This window comes from Chiloscyllium plagiosum, unplaced genomic scaffold (genome assembly GCF_037043375.1).
Source record: "Chiloscyllium plagiosum isolate Xiang-an unplaced genomic scaffold, Cpla_swu_hap1 HiC_scaffold_11, whole genome shotgun sequence".
Taxonomy (NCBI): domain Eukaryota; kingdom Metazoa; phylum Chordata; class Chondrichthyes; order Orectolobiformes; family Hemiscylliidae; genus Chiloscyllium; species Chiloscyllium plagiosum.
In genome coordinates, this window is record NW_028270149.1 from 2,813,321 (window position 1) to 2,829,410 (window position 16,090).

At 44.5% G+C, this 16,090-nt stretch overlaps 1 protein-coding gene across 1 annotated transcript in view; it reads left to right on the forward strand.

The window, feature by feature from the left end:
* Positions 1-16,090, forward strand: part of LOC148148735 (uncharacterized) — a 32,506-nt gene that overhangs the window by 12,873 nt on the left and 3,543 nt on the right. Inside the window, exons 2-3 of the mRNA XM_087991844.1 lie at positions 4,110-4,225; positions 15,712-15,809. The gene's annotated coding sequence lies outside the window, so the exon portion shown is untranslated. The remainder of the gene's footprint in view (positions 1-4,109; positions 4,226-15,711; positions 15,810-16,090) is intronic.

Genomic DNA, 16,090 nt, shown 5'->3' on the forward strand with positions numbered 1-16,090 from the left:
TCACTCTCTCCATGTTATTTGTGTCCTCCACTGAGGCCTGACACAAAATATCCCATGACTAAATGCCCTTCTCATCCTCTAAAGGACCAATGTTTACTTGAGCCACTCTTTCATTTTATATATTTATGGAAACCTTTTGTATCTGTCTTTATATTTTGAGTTTTTTCTCATGTTATCTTACTTTTCTTTATAGTTCTTTTTATGGCTTTCTGTTGACCTTTAAAACTTTCCCAATCATCTAGTTTCCCACTGATCTTAGCCACTTTGTATGCCTTCTCTTTCAATTTGATAGCCTCCCTTATTTCCTTAGACACTCTTGGCAGTTTACCCCTTTTCTTACACACTTTCCTTTTCACTGGAATATGCTTTTGCTGACCATTTTGAAAAATTGCTTTGCAAGTCCTCCACTGCTCTCAATTGTCCCACCATAAAGTCTTTGTTTCCAGTTTACTTTACCCCAGTCCTCACTCATTCCTTGTTCCTTGTTTTAGCACAGGACCCTGGAACTGGATTTTATCTTCACACTCTCCATCTGTATATGAGTAGTACGGTAGCTCAGTAGTTAGCAGTGCTGCCTCACAGCACCAGGGACCCGGGTTCAATCCCCGCCTCAGGTGACTATGTTTGCACATTCTTCCAGTGTCTGTGTGGGTTTCCTCTGGGTACCCCCATTCCTCCCACAGTCCAAACATTTGTCAGGTCAGTTGGCCATGCTAAATTGTCAGTGTTAGGTGCATTAATCAAGGTTAAATATAGGGTAGGGGAATGGATCTGGGTGGGTTACTCTTTGGAGGGTCAGTGTGGGCTTGTTGGGCCAAATGGCCTGTTTCCATACTGTAAGTAATCTACGGGGGTGACTCAGTGGTTAGCACTGCTGCCTCATAGCACCAGGATCCCAGGTTCGATTCCAACCTCGGGTGACTGTGTGTGGAGTTTGTACATTCTCCCTGTGTCTGCGTGGGTTTCCTCCAGGTGCTCTGGTTTCCTCCCATAGTCCAAAAGATGTGGAGGTCAGGTGAATTGGCCATGCTCAATTGCCCATAGTGTTGGGTGCATTAGTCAGAGGGAAATGGGTCTGGGTGGGTTACTCTTCTGAGGGGTCGGTGTGGACTGGTTGGGCCAAAAGACCTGTTTCCACATTGTAGGGAATCTAATATAAATTGAACAATAGTGTGATGATGTCTTCCAAGAGGATCCTTAACTATGAGGTCATTAATTATTCTTGTGTCATTACACAAGACCAGACCTAGGATAGCTTGCTCCCTCATTGGTTTCATTACATACTGTTCAAGATGTACTCAACGTACTCGTCCTCAAGGCTACCCTGACTGAGCTGGTTTGACCAAATTGACATGGAGATTAAAATCCCCCACGAGAATTGCCATACCATTTTTGCAGGCATGAGTTATTCCTTTGTTTGTTACGTACCCCTGTGTGACGTTATTATTTGTTGGCCTATAGACCATCATAATTTGGACCTGACCAGGACAACCACTGCCTACTCTCCACCCCATGCCTATAGACAGTGATGTTTTCTTCTTAGAATTTCTCATTTCCACTCAAATGGATTCAACCTTATCCTCTGTAGAACCTATATTATCTTTCAGCACCACCCTGATGCTGTCCTTGAATATCAGAGCTACACCATCTCCCTTGCCTTCGTATCTGTCCTTCCAAATAGTCTGGTACCCCTGGATATTTAACTCCCATGTGACCATCCTGTAACCATGTCTCCAAAATGGCTACTAAATCATGTTCATTTGTGATGATTTGTGCCGTTAGCTCATTGATCTTGTTACAAATGCTATGAGCATTCACGTAAAGTGCCTTTATGCTGGTTTTCATACCCTCATGATTTCCAACATCTCTGATAATATCTCCTTCCTTTTTACTTCTTTCCTAGTCTGCCTTGTATTTAAACCCTCCTGCACACATGCTAACCTGCTTACCATCATACTTCCTGTCATTTTCCCTTTCTCTTCTCCCCGACTCTTTATAGTTTAATGTCCTACTGACCACCCTATTTATCCTTTTCGCTTGAACGCTGGTACCAGATCACTTCAGGTGGAGACGGTCCCAACGGTACACCTCCTTCCTGTTCCAAAACTGATGCCAATTCTCCATGAAATGGAACCCTACTTTCCCACACCATTCCCTTAGCCACATGTTTACTTCCCTAACTTTCCTATCCCTCAGCCAATTTGCACGTGGTTCAGGCAGTAATCCGGAGATTATGACCCTTGAGGACCTGTTCCTTAATTTTGTTCCTAGTGCTTGATAATCCCTAAACAGGTGCTCCACCCAAGCTTATGTTGTCAGTCCCAATGTGGACCACAACAACTGAATACTCCTCTTCTCGCTCCAGTATCCTTTCAAGACTTATTCAAGTACATGAATAAGAAATGTTGGAGAGATGTAGGCCAAGCACAGTCATTTGGGACTAGTTTAGTTTTGGATTATGGTCAGCATGGACTGGTTGGACCAAACGGTCTGTTTCCATGCTGTATGACGAGGACACATGTTCCCTTTAATCCTTCTGTCACTTAGCTTGAATATATAACCCCCAGTTTAATTAAATCACTGCCAACAGGAACAGACTTCTCCTGTCTACTCTATTTCTACCTCAATCATGTGACCCCTCAGCCTTGTCTGCTCCAAGGAAACAAATCTCCAACATCTCCAATTTCTACTGTTAACTACACTTCTCGATCCCTGGCAACATTCTAGTAAATCTTCTCAGTACTCTCTGCAGAGAGATTATGTCCTACCTGAAATGTGGTGACCAGAATACTCCAGTAGTGGCCTCATGAGAGTCTTATACAGTTTATCATTATTATATCCTTACTTTTGTATTCTATATCTCTGCGAGTAAAGGAGAGTATTCCATGACTTCTTTAAAGCTTTGGTGAAAGTGAGGGCTGCAGATGCTGGAGATTAGAGTCTAGATTAGAGTGGTGCTGGAAAAGCACAGCAGGTCAGGCAGCATCTGAGGAGCAGGAAAATCAGTGTTTCAGGCAAATGCCCTTCATCAGGAATGAGGTTGGGAGCCTCGGGGGTGGAGATAATTGGGAGGGGGCTGGGGTGGGAGGGAAGGTAGCTGAGAGTGCAACAGGTGGATGGAGGTGGGGGTGAAGATGATAGGTCAGAGAGGAGGGTGGTGCGGATAGGTGGGAAGGAAGATTGACAGGTAGAACAGATCATGAGGACCTTCTTCAAAATCTTACCCACCTGTACTGCTACCTTCAGGGATCTGTACACTTGCATGCCAAGGTCTCTCACTTCATCTATCATTCTCAGTTTATCTCCCATTTATTGTTTGTTTATTCGCTTTTAATGTTTGACTTCCCTATATGCATTACTTCACACTTATCAAAGTTGAACTTGATCTGCCACTTCCCGGCCCACTCCATGAACCCATCTATATCATTTTGGAGCTATCCTCTACATTAACCATTAAGTGACCAGTCTGGATGTCATCTGCAAATTTCACAATGGGATCCTCACATTCAAGTCCAAATAATTAATAAATAAAACAAACAGCAGGGATCCCAACACAGAGCCCTACAGAGCACCACTTGAAACAGTTGGAAATATCACTTGGAAACTTTTTGTATTCTTTGTTTCCTGGTTCTAAGCCAACTTTGAATCCAATTCAATACATTGCCCTGTATCCCATGGGCTTTTACATTTTTGACCAGTCTGCCATGTGGGATTTTGTCAAATGCCTTTTTAAATTCCATGTAATCAACATCCACTGCACTACCCTCATTGACCCTCTTTATCACTTGCTCAAAGAACTCAATCAAATTACCATAGTAATGCATGACCTTTCCTGAACAAAGCCATGCTGACTATCCCTGACTATTCCATGCCTAAAGTGACAACTTATCCGATATTTCAGGATTGATTCTAACAATTTGCCTACCACTAAAGTCAGACCAACTGGACTATAAAATTGTTTAGCATTTTCTTTGTATCCTTTAACTCCTCTATAATATGAATGAATGGAAGAGTTAAGTAGGGTGTTTGATGTAGGTGGGAGCTACCTATGAGGAAATAAGGTTAAATATAAAACAAAATACAGACTCCTCCTTTGAACTGGCTTCTAGATATCTGGTGGTACTGGCGGCAGCCTGATGGTTGTGAGGTGATGGAGATTGCAGAGTACTGCTACGAACTGAGATACACTCCAGGGAACACTGAAGAGGTGCAATGGATGCTGAAGGTCTGTTCCAAGACATTTCTATTGACTTCCATTTAACATCCATCTTGATGTTTACAAGGCAGAGGTCAGGTGGGGGTGGGGCATGCTAGTGAGGGTCAGGATCCAGGTATACAGATGGTATTTTATGAGCAGAAATCCATCAATCTCATCAGTCATCAATCCTCAACATGCTCATGATTAAACTTCCACAGCCCTCTCAGGTGGAAAATTCCAAAGATTCTTCTCATCGCAGCCATAAATGGCCTACACCTTCTCCTGAGATTATGTTACTTGGTAACCAGGCAGGTGACAGAGTGACCAGTCATGGAGAGCATCACATCTCCATCCACCATGCCACACCCTGTAAAAAGTTTGTAAGTTTCCTTTGTTTAATAAGACAGTTAATCAAACATGTCTTACCTTTTGTAAATCTGTGTTGATTCTGTCCAATTTTACCATTACTTTTTTAAATGTTCATTTGATGCCTCCTTTATAATTGATTCTAATATACTACCTACTACTGACTTCAAATAAACTCTTCATTCCCTTTTCTGAAATAATGGGATCTCATTTGCAACCCTTCGCGTCAGACATGTTTCCAGAAAATGTAGAATTATGAAAGATAATCTTCAATGCATTGGCTAATGCAATTACTACTTCCTTCAACACTCTGGGATGAACCTTCAATCCAACTTCCTTTCAGTATACCACTTTTAGTTCTTCCATTTCACAAATCCCTTGGTCACCTTGGATTTCTGGGAGATTTTATGTTTCTTTTGTGAAGACAGATGCAAAGTATATAAATAAGTGTGAGGTCTTGCATTTTGTAAAGTCAAATCAAGGTAGGAGTTTCATGGTGAATGTTAGGGCCGTAAGGAGTATAGTGGAACAGAGGGACCTTACCATTAAGTGTATAAGTCCTGCCCTGATTTGTCTTTCCAAAATGTGGAACTTCACACTTATCTAAATTAAACACCATCTGCCACTCCTTGGCCCACTGGCCCATCTGTACTCTGAGGTAACCTTCACCATCTGCAAACTTACTAACAATACTTCCTATGTTCGTTCACATCCAAATTATTTATATAAAGTGACAAGAAGTAATCAAGTTTGTGAGACATGATCTCTCACGCACAAAGCCATGTTGACTATCCTGTGGTGATGTCATTTCCACAGGTGATGACATCACCAACCCAAAGAAAGCAGGAATCAGCAGCAGTGCTTCGTCTGGAGGCCCACTGAAGAGGTTACCTAGTAGAGCGATGAAACGTCTGCAAATGAACCTTCCAGCTCAGTGAGCAAACCTACATCCGGAAGCTCAACCTGAGCTACAAATCTTCTCAAAACCTGCTAATACCCTGCCAGTACAAATTCATGCTTGCCTTCCAGAAATAACAGTAGGCATGGACTTGTCTACCCCCAAAGTTCCAGCTTTGATTTTTCAGAGATAGTTAGCCAAGGGTCTGGAAAGGTTTTCCTGGCTCTGACTGCCTAATCTAGTATTTAGATTAGAGTCATGCTGGATAAGCACAGCAGGTCAGGCAGCATCCGAGGAGCAGGAAAATCGATGTTTTGGGCAAAAGCCCTTCATCAGGAATGGAGGCAGGAAGCCTCCAGGGTGGAGAGATAAATAGGCTGGGGGGTGGGGGCGGCTACGGCTGGGGAGAAGGTAGCAAAGAGTACAATAGGTGAATGGGGGTGGGGATGGAGGTGATAGGTCGGAGAGGAGGGTGGAGTGGATAGGTGGGAAGGGAGATTGGCAGGTAGGACAGGTTATGAGGGCAGTGGCTGAGCTGGCAGGTTGGAACTGGAGTAAGGTGGGGGGAGAGGAAATGAGGAAACTGTTGAAGTCCACATTGCTGCCCTGGGGTTGAAGTGTTCAGAGGCGGAAGATGAGGCGTTCTTCCTCCAGGCGCCGGGTGGTGAGGGAGGCGGTCCAGGACCTCCATGTCCTCGGCAGAGTGGGAGGGGGGAGTTGAAATGTTGGGCCACAGGGCGGTGGAGTTGATTGGTGCGGGTGTCCCGGAGATGTTCCCTAAAGCACTCTACAAGGAGCCGTCCAGTCTCCCCAATGTAGAGGAGACTGCATCGGGAACAACAGATACAATAAATGATTAGTGGGTGTGCAGGTGAAACTTTGATGGATGTGGAAGGCTCCCTCACCACCTGCGCCTGGAGGAAGAATACCTTATCTTCTGCCTCGGAACACTTTAACCCCAGGGCATCAATGTGGACTTCACCAGTTTCCTCATTTCCCCTCCCCCCACCTTACCCTCGTTCCAACCTGTCAGCTCAGCACTGTCCTCATGACCTGTCCTACCTGCCAATCTCCCTTCCCACCTATCCGCTCCACCGTCCCCTCTGACCTATCACTTCCATCCCCAGCCCCATTCACCTATTGTACTTTTTACTACCTTCTCCCCAGTCCCACCCCCCTCCCTATTTATCTCTCCACCGTGGAGGCTTCCTGCCTCCATTCCTGCTGAAGGGCTTTTGTCCGAAACATAGATTTTCTTGTTCCTCGGATGCTGCCTCATCTGCTGTTCTTATCCAGCACCAGTCTAATCTAGACTCTGGTTTCCAGCATCTGCAGTCCTCACTTCTGCCTAATCTAGTATGCAGATGACCTACTCCTACAAACTGAAATAAAGGAGGTGCTCATTTAGTTCCTAGATAAATTACTCAAAGAACAAAGAAAATTACTGCAAAGGAACAGGCCCTTCGGCCCTCCAAGCCTGCACCAATCCAGATCCTCTATCTAAACCTGCCTCATATTTTCTAAGGGTCTGTATTCCTCTGCACCTTGCCCATTTATGTGTCTGTCTAGATATATCTTAAATGACACTATTATGCCTGCCTCTACCACCTCCACTGGCAATGCATTCCAGGCACCCACCACCCTCTGAGTAAAGAACTTTCCCCTCTCACTTTGAACTTGTGACTCTTAGTAATTGAATCCCCCACTCTGGGAAAAGCTTCTTGCTATCAACCCTGTATATACCTCTCATGATTTTGTAGACCTCAGTCAGGACCCCCTCAACCTCAATCTTTCTAATGAAAATAATCCTAATCTACTCAACCTCTCTTCATAGCTAGCACCCTCCATACCAGGCAGCATCCTGATGCACACTCTCCAAAGCATTCACATCCTTTTAGTAATGTGGTGAGCAGAACTGTACGCAGTATTCCAAATATGGACGAACCAAAGTCTTATACAACTGTAACATGACCTGCCAACTCTTGTATTCAATACCGTGTCTGATGAAGGAAAGCATTCTATTGACCACTCGATTGACCTGCGTTGCCACCCTCAGGGAACAATGGACCTGAACAACTAGATCTCTCTGCATGTCAATTTTCCCCAGGGCTTTTCCATTTACTGTACAGTTTGCTCTTGAATTGGATCTTCCAAAATGCATCACCTTTGCTAGATTAAACTCCATCTGCCATTTCTCTGCCCAACTCTCCAATCTGAAAATATGTTGCTGGAAAAGTGCAGCATGCAAGGAACAGGAGAATCGACGTTTCGGGCATAAGCCCTTCTCCTGAAGAAGGGCTTATGCCCGAAACGTCGATTCTCCTGTTCCTTGGATGCTGCCTGACCTGCTGCGCTTTTCCAGCAACACATTTTCAGCTCTGATCTCCAGCATCTGCAGTCCTCACTTTCTCCCCAACTCTCCAATCTATCTATATTCTGCTGTATTCTCTGACAGCCCCCTTCATTATCTACTACTCCACCAATCTTAGTGTCATCTGCAAACTTGCTAATCAGGCAACCGATACCTTCCTCCAGATCATTTATGTTTATCACAAACAACAGTGGTCCCAGCATGGATCCCTGTGGAACACCACTGGTCACAGTTCTGCATTTTGAGAAACTCCCTTCCACTGCTACTGTCTCCTGCTGCCCAACCAGTTCTCTATCCATCTAACTAGAACACCCTGGACCCCATGTGGCTTCACTTTCTCCATCAGCCTACCATGGGGAACCTTATCAAATGCCTTACTAAAGTCCATGCATTTGACATCAACAGCCCTTCCCTGTTATACACACTAGGATGTAAAATAAATCCAAAGAATGTGGAAATTCTCCAGCCTAGGATTACATACTTGGGAATGATAGTCACCCATGGGAAAAGAGAGATAGACCACAAATGAATAGATTCCATAGCGCAATTCCCACTCCAGAGAATGCACTCTGATCTTTCCAGGGTCTAGTGGGATACTGCCGGAGCCACATCAATGGGTTCACTACCAAAGAGCCCCTCTGAGAACTGCTGAAAGAACGCTGCCCGGGATTCGACATGCCAGCATACAGAGGCAGTAATTGATGTAAAACACACCCTTGCAACAGCACCCACCATACTACTTCCCAACCCTGACTTACCATACACCCTAAAATTGCAGCCACAGACCAGACGATAGCTGCTGTTCTCCTAGAAGATTGGCACAGTAAGGGTTTTCCATGTGCAAATGACTCCTCGTCACAGTCTTTTGGGCAGACCACTATTTCAGCTGCATCATTGGTTTAATTGGTTCAGCTGCATCACTGACCATACTGACTGAGCACCCCCCCCCAGTTCCTGCTGGACGGGCAAATCAATGTCCACACAGTGAGCCAGATTTGAGCTGCACAGTGGACTCTGTTGCTTCAAGGTCGGGACATCACGGTCAGACGTACCAAGGTGCTCACCTTCCTAGCTGTAACCTAAATTATGGAGGAGACCCACATGACTGCCAAATCATTGCTTAAAACAATCCACTTGTACATTTACACCATGAGAAACGATTAGGAATGAAAAAAAAAGGTAGGCAAGCAGACACCCTATGGAGATGGATCCTCCACTGTAGAGGATGGCAGTCAGATCATTGGCTGTGGGATATACATGACCGACACTCAAGGACAGCCACTAATTGAACTAGCCACTAGCCACTAAAATGACCCAGCAATCTAAAATGGCCATGCTGCAGAACGAGCAGCTCGACCCTGTGGAGGGCCACCACGATCTGTACCTTTCACCCGTGAATATACACTCTGATTGCCTGTATGTGGGCAACAGCCTCACTAAATCTTTCCTATTATGGGAAGTTAAAGGTTTTATTTCTGCCAATGGGAAACCAGCCGCCCCCCCCCACCACCCCCCCTTATTAAAATACATACTGTAGGCCACAGGTGGATGGAAATACGTCATAATTAAATGTTAGAAGCCACCACAAAACATCCCCAGAAGGTAACTGCAGTTAGCTAAGAGAGGTGGTCAGGTAGGAGATAGCCACCTGTCAGTGAGCAGGTAAATGCAGTCACTGTAAGCCAAACAAACAGAGGATGTTAGACAAGCGCGATAATTCCTTAAAACAGATTGTGGGAGGAGTCTATCCAGAGGCATATGCCAAATGGAGAGATACTCTAGAAGTATGATACAGATTAGTTCTAAAAGCACGAGTCTATGTAGTTCCAAAACAAGACGGGAATCAAATCATATACCAGTACCATGATGGGCATGGGCACCAGGGAATAAAGGCCATTACCAAACAATTGAAAGAACTGTGTTGGTGGCCCAAGTTACATCAGAATACAGCATGCAATGTAGGGAACTGTCTGGTCTGCGCCCAGAATAATCCAGACAGGTACAGTGGAAAGGGTTTGTGATGTCTCTGATCGTGTTTTCAGAATCCTTGAGGGGAAGGGGGAGCAACCCCAAACCATGGTCCACATCAGCACCAACGACATAGATAGGATGAGAGATAGGGATTTAAGGCAGAAATTCAAGGAACAAGAGTGGAAACTTAGAGCTAGAACAGAGTTGACATTTCTGGTTTGTTGCCCGTGCCACATGCTAGCAAGGTGAGGAATTGGAAGAGAGAGGAGTTGAACATGTGGCTACAGGGATGGTGCAGGAGGGTGGGTTTTGGATTCCTGGATAATTGGGGCTCTTTCTGGGGTATGTGGGATCTCCACAAACAGGATGGTCTTCACCTGAACCAGAGGGGTACCAACATAATGGGGGAAAATTTGCTAATGCTCTTTGGGTGGGTTTAAACTAATTCAGCAGGGGGATGGGAACCGAAATTGTAGTTCGAATGTACGAGAGGATGAGAGTGGTGAAATCAGAACTAAGATTTCAAGTTCATGAGAAGGCACCAACAGGCAGGAAGTTGATTTGAAGTGTGTCTACTTCAAACCAAGAGCATCCAGAAATAAGGTGGATGAACTTGCAGCATGGGTTGGTACCTGGGACTTAGATGTTGTAGCCATTTCAGAGACATGGATAGAGCAGGGACAGGAATGGTTGTTACAGGTTCTCGGATTTAGATGTTTCAGTAAGAACAGAAAAAAATGGTAAAAGGAGGAGGAGGTGTGGCATTGTTAGTCAAGGACTGTATTACGGTTGCAGAAAGGATATTTGAAGACTCATCTACTGAGGTAGTTTGGGCTGAGATTAGAAACAGGAAAGAAGAGGTTACCCTGTTGAAAGTTTTCTATAGATCTCAAAACAGTTCCAGAGATGTAGAGGAAAGGATAGCAAAGATGATCCTCAATAGGAGCGAGAGTGACAGGGGAGTTGTTATGGGGAACTTTAACTTTCCAAATATTGATTGGGAATACTCTAGTTCTTGTACTTTAGATGGGTCAGTTTTTATCCAATGTGTGCAGAAGGATTTCCTGATACAGAATGTTGACAGGCCAACAAGGGGTGAGGCCACATTGGATTTGGTACTGGGTAATGAACCCAGCCAGGTGTTAGATTTGGACGTAGGTGAGTACTTTGGTGGTAATGACCACAATTTGGTTATGTTTACTTTAGCGATGGAAAGGGATAGGTATATACTGTGGGGCAAGAGCTATAGTTGGGGGAAAGGCAATTACGATGCGATTAGGCAAGATTTAGGATGCAAAGGATGGGGAAGGAAACTGCAGCGGATGGGCACAATTGAAATGTGGAGCTTATTCAAGGACCACCTACTGTGGGTCCTTGATAACTATGTACCGGTCAGGCAGGGAGGAAGTGGTCAAGCGAGGGAGCCGTGGTTTACTAAGGAAGTTGAATCTCTTGCCAAAAGGAAGATGAAGATTTATGTTAGAATGAGATGTGAAGGCTCAGTTAGGGCGATCGAGAGTTACAAGGTAGTCAGGAAAGACCGAAAGAGAGAGCTCAGAAGAGCCAGGAGGGGACATGAGAAGTCATTGGTGGATAGGATCTAGGAAAACCTAAGGCTTTCTATAGCTATATCAGGATTAAAAGAATAACTGGAGTAAGATTAAGGCCCAATCAAGGATAGTAGTGGGGAGTTGTGTGTGGAGTCAGAGGAGGTAGGGGAGGCACTAAATGAATACTTTTTGTCAGTATTCACACAGGAAAAAGACAACATGGTCAAGGAGAATACGGAGATACAGGCTACTAGATGAGATGGGATTGAGGTTCATAAGGAGGAGGTGTTAGCAATTCTGGAAAGTGTGAAAATAGATACGTTCCCTGGGCCAGATGGGATTTATCGTAGGACTCTCTGGGAAGCCAGGGAGGAGATTGCAGGCTTTGATCTTTACATCGTCATTGTCTACAGGAATAGTGCCGGAAGACTGGAGGATAGCAAATGTTGACCCCTTGTTCAAGAAGGGGAGTAGAGACAACCCTGGTAATTATAGACCAGTGAGCCTTACTTCAGTTGTGGGTAAAGTGATGGAAAAGGTTATAAGAGATAGGATTTATAATCATCTAGAAAGGAATAAGTTGATTAGGGATAGTGAACACAGTTTTGTGAAGGGTAGATCGTGCCTCACAAACCTTATTGAGTTCTTTGAGGTTACCAAACAGGTGGATGAGGGTCAGGGGGTTGATATGGTGTATATGGATTTCAGTAAGGCGTTTGATAAGGTTCCCCACGGTAGGCTATTGCACAAAATAGAGGCATGGGATTGAGGGTGATTTCGCGTTTGGGATCAGAAATTGGTTAGCTGAAAGACTGAGGGTGGTGGTTGATGGGAAATGTTCATCCTGGAGTTCAGTTACTAGTGGGGTACTGCAAGGATCTGTTTTGGGTCCAATGTTGTTTGTCATTTTTATAAACGACCTGGATGAGGGCGTAGAAGGATGGGTTAGTAAATTTGTGGATGACACTAATGTCAGTACAGTTGTGGATGGTGCCGAAGGATGCTGTAGATTACAGAGGGACATAGATAAGCTGCAGAGCTGGGCTGAGAGGTGGCAAATGGAGTTTAATGTGGAAAAGTGTGAGGTGATTCACTTTAGAAGAAGCAACAGGAATACAGAGTACTGGGCTAATGGTAAGATTCTTGGTAGTGTAGATGAGCAGAGAGATCTTGGTGTCCAGGTACAAAGATCCCTGAAAATTGCCACCCAGGTTGATAGGGTTGTTAAGGAGGCACACGGTGTGTTAGCTTTTATTGGTAGAGGGATTGAGTTTCGGAACCATGAGATCATGCTGCAGCTGTACAAAACCTTAGTGCGGCCACATTTGGAGTATTGCGTACAGTTACAGGAAGGATGTGGAAGCTTTGGAAAGGGTGCAGAGAAAATTTACTAAGGTGTTGCCTGGTATGGAGGGAAGGTCTTATGAGGAAAGGCTGAAGGACTTGAGGCTGTTTTCGTTAGAGAGAAGAAGGTTGAAAAGCGACTTAATTGAGACATAAAAGATAATCAGAGGGTTAGATTGGTTGGACAGTGAGAGCCTTTTTCCTCAGATAGCAAAGGCAAGCATATGGGGACATCACTTTAAATTGAGGGGTGATAGATATAGGACAGATGTCAAAGGTAGTTTCTTTACTCAGAGAGGAGTAGGGGTGTGGAATGCACTGCCTGCAACAATAGTAGACTCACCACCTTTAAGGGCATTTAAATGGAATAGTGTAGGTTAGATGGGCTTCAGATTGGTTCCGCAACATCGAGGGCTGAAGGGCCTGTACTGTGCTGGAATGTTCTCTGTTCATTGGTCCATGAAAAAGGAGAACGGAGGCATTCCTGTCCAGTGGAAGAGCCCTGGACAAATCTACAGACTGATTATACAGGTCCCCTTCCACTATATAGAAACAGATTTATGTTTAGTGCAGTCATTATAGACACTTTCACAAAATGGGTTGTCGCTTTTCCAGTTAGGACAAATACAGCCAAAGCAATTGGACAGATCTTAACACAACAGGTATTTATGAAATGGGGTCTACCTTACACTATTGAATCAGATCAGGGAACCCATTTCACCAGCCAGGTCATGCAGAATATGACAACTATGCTTGGTATCAAGCAGAAATTCCACATTGCGCACCACCCCCAATCCAGTGGGATCATGGAAAGGATGAATCACACCCTAAAAGTGATTATTAGGAATACAGTGCAGTAGCACAATAAAACCTAGGACACAGTACTTCTGTTTATCCTCATGATGGTATGCAACATTATCTCCCGATCTACAGGGTGTACTCCCCCCCCAACATACCCTGATGACAGGCCCAGGAAAGGAGTCGACTACCTGTTTGGTCTTGACCTTCCAGATCCTGTCCTCATTGCTCTTCCCAACAAGAAAGTGGTGCAGCAGCTCACCGAGAATATCGAGACCACTCAGTTAGAAGCAGCTGTCAGGTTAGGGACCAAAAGGAAAGTGAGCAAGGCTTACTTTGACAGTAAAGTTAACCCTATCGAATACCCTATAGGACAGCAGGCGATGATACAGATATACAACTGACCTCTCCTTTCTTTCCCCTAAATATTCAGGTCCACACACTGTGGTGGATAAGGTGAGTCCCTCAGCGTACAAAGTTCTATTAGCCACGGGAAAGACTGGCTGGTCCCACGTAAACCAATTAAAACCCCATGGCACACAACACAGCTACTCTCACCACCTCAGTCTATGTAGGGTGGATGATGCTGCCCAGAGCAAGTGACAAGACCAAGGGCACCCCCTGACACATTCTCTCAGTCAGACCGCACCCCTGAGGAAATTTTTACTTTTCCCATCAGTACCACATGGACATGTGACAATACTAAAAGGCTTCAACACCCAAGGGACCCCCAGACAATTTAATTGACTTAATGAAGGACTCTTGGAACAACTCACTAGTAACTGACAGCATGGACATGTTACACACTCCCAGCAGTTTAGACACGATGAAACTCTGACACCCCCCAATAGACAGGGAAATCAAACAGCCCCTATTCCTGATGAAGGGCTTTTGCCCGAAACATCGATTTTCCTGCTTCTCAGATGCTGCCTGATCTGCTGTGCTTTTCCAGCACCACTCTAAACCTAGAATCTGGTTTCCAGCATCTGCAGTCATTGTTTTTAACTAATCAAACAGCCCCAACTTATTATAAATTAGTACCCAGATGGCGAACCCACAACATGGACATCTGACAATACTAAAAGACTAGTACAGACCAGAGAAAACCACACTGACCCAGACCATCAAATGGTAACATCCAACATTCAGGGTATCACTGCTAGAGGGAATGACAGGACAATGACATGGGAACCAGGAGGATACAAAATGCCCCATCCCCAGAGACTGAGGATTCGGAACACACTGATGACTGTCTGTTGGGTGCCTATTTGTCGAATGCAATCCAGATAAGGAAACAGCTCCTGACAGCCCACCCAAGGGAATGGTCCGAACTCGCACGCATTTCGAATATCTCTGTACTCCCAGTGGGACCAATTCTTATTCCTGTATGCGCTGATGGGAGTAACCAGGTTACAATTCTTCAATTTTCCTATTGTCATTTATAGACCATAATCTCTCTATCAGATTCTGCCCATGGTCACAATGACCATCTCATCTTCATTTTCATATGTCCTTCACTTTGGTCTTCACATTTTCTTCGTAGATCACAACGATAACTTCATTTTTACACTTAATTCACTGGTCATGATAACCGCCTCATTTCAGTCATTTCTGACCATTCCACATCAGGCCATTTAAACCACTCTAACCCCTACCACTCGAAACGGAGGTTGGAGCCGACCAGGCCTGGAATCCCAATTTGTAATCTAATCTAATCTAATCTAATCTAATCTAATCTAATCTTAACGTTCTACATGGTTCACATTTCTATTCCTTTTTAAAAAAAAAAAGTTGGGGGGTGGTGGTGAAGGGTTAGAGTATACGTATTACGGCGGCACGGTGGCACAGTGGTTAGCACTGCTGCCTCACAGCGCCAGAGACCCGGGTTCAATTCCCACCTCAGGCGACTGACTGTGTGGAGTTTGCACGTTCTCCCCGTGTCTGCGTGGGTTTCCTCTGGGTGCTCCGGTTTCTTCCCACAGTCCAAAGATGTGCAGGTCAGGTGAATTGGCCATGCTAAATTACCCGTAGTGTTAGGTAAGGGGTAAATGTAGGGGCATGGGTGGGTTGCGCTTCGGCAGGTCGGTGTGGACTTGTTGGGCCGAAGGGCCTGTTTCCACACTGTAATGTAATCTAATCTAATCTATTACATTAGTTTGAAACTATTCAGATATTGGACAAGTATAACAACAGAAACAATCTTGAACTCTCCCAGGACAACCATGATCACATGGAGCATAATCAAGATCTACTTCATTGGGATCAGCAGCAGCACTGGAAACCACACCAGAAACACCGAACAGACCATTGGCTGTAAATACTGGCTATCATGTTGTTTCTATAAACTATTCTATTCTATCGTTGTATAAAACATTCTCTGGGTTTTATAATGTTGGATTGAGTTTTTATGAATTCTTTAGTGGTTTTATAACATTTGTTTGATTTTTCCATTTCTCGTTAGGAATTTTCTTTGTGTACTTGTTTGTTTCTCCAATGTCTTATTGTACTTTACTACATTTGCTTAATTAGCCGTTAAGTACGAATTCTGTTATTCCATTTAGATATAGTTTGCTGTTTGTTTGACCTTACTTAGG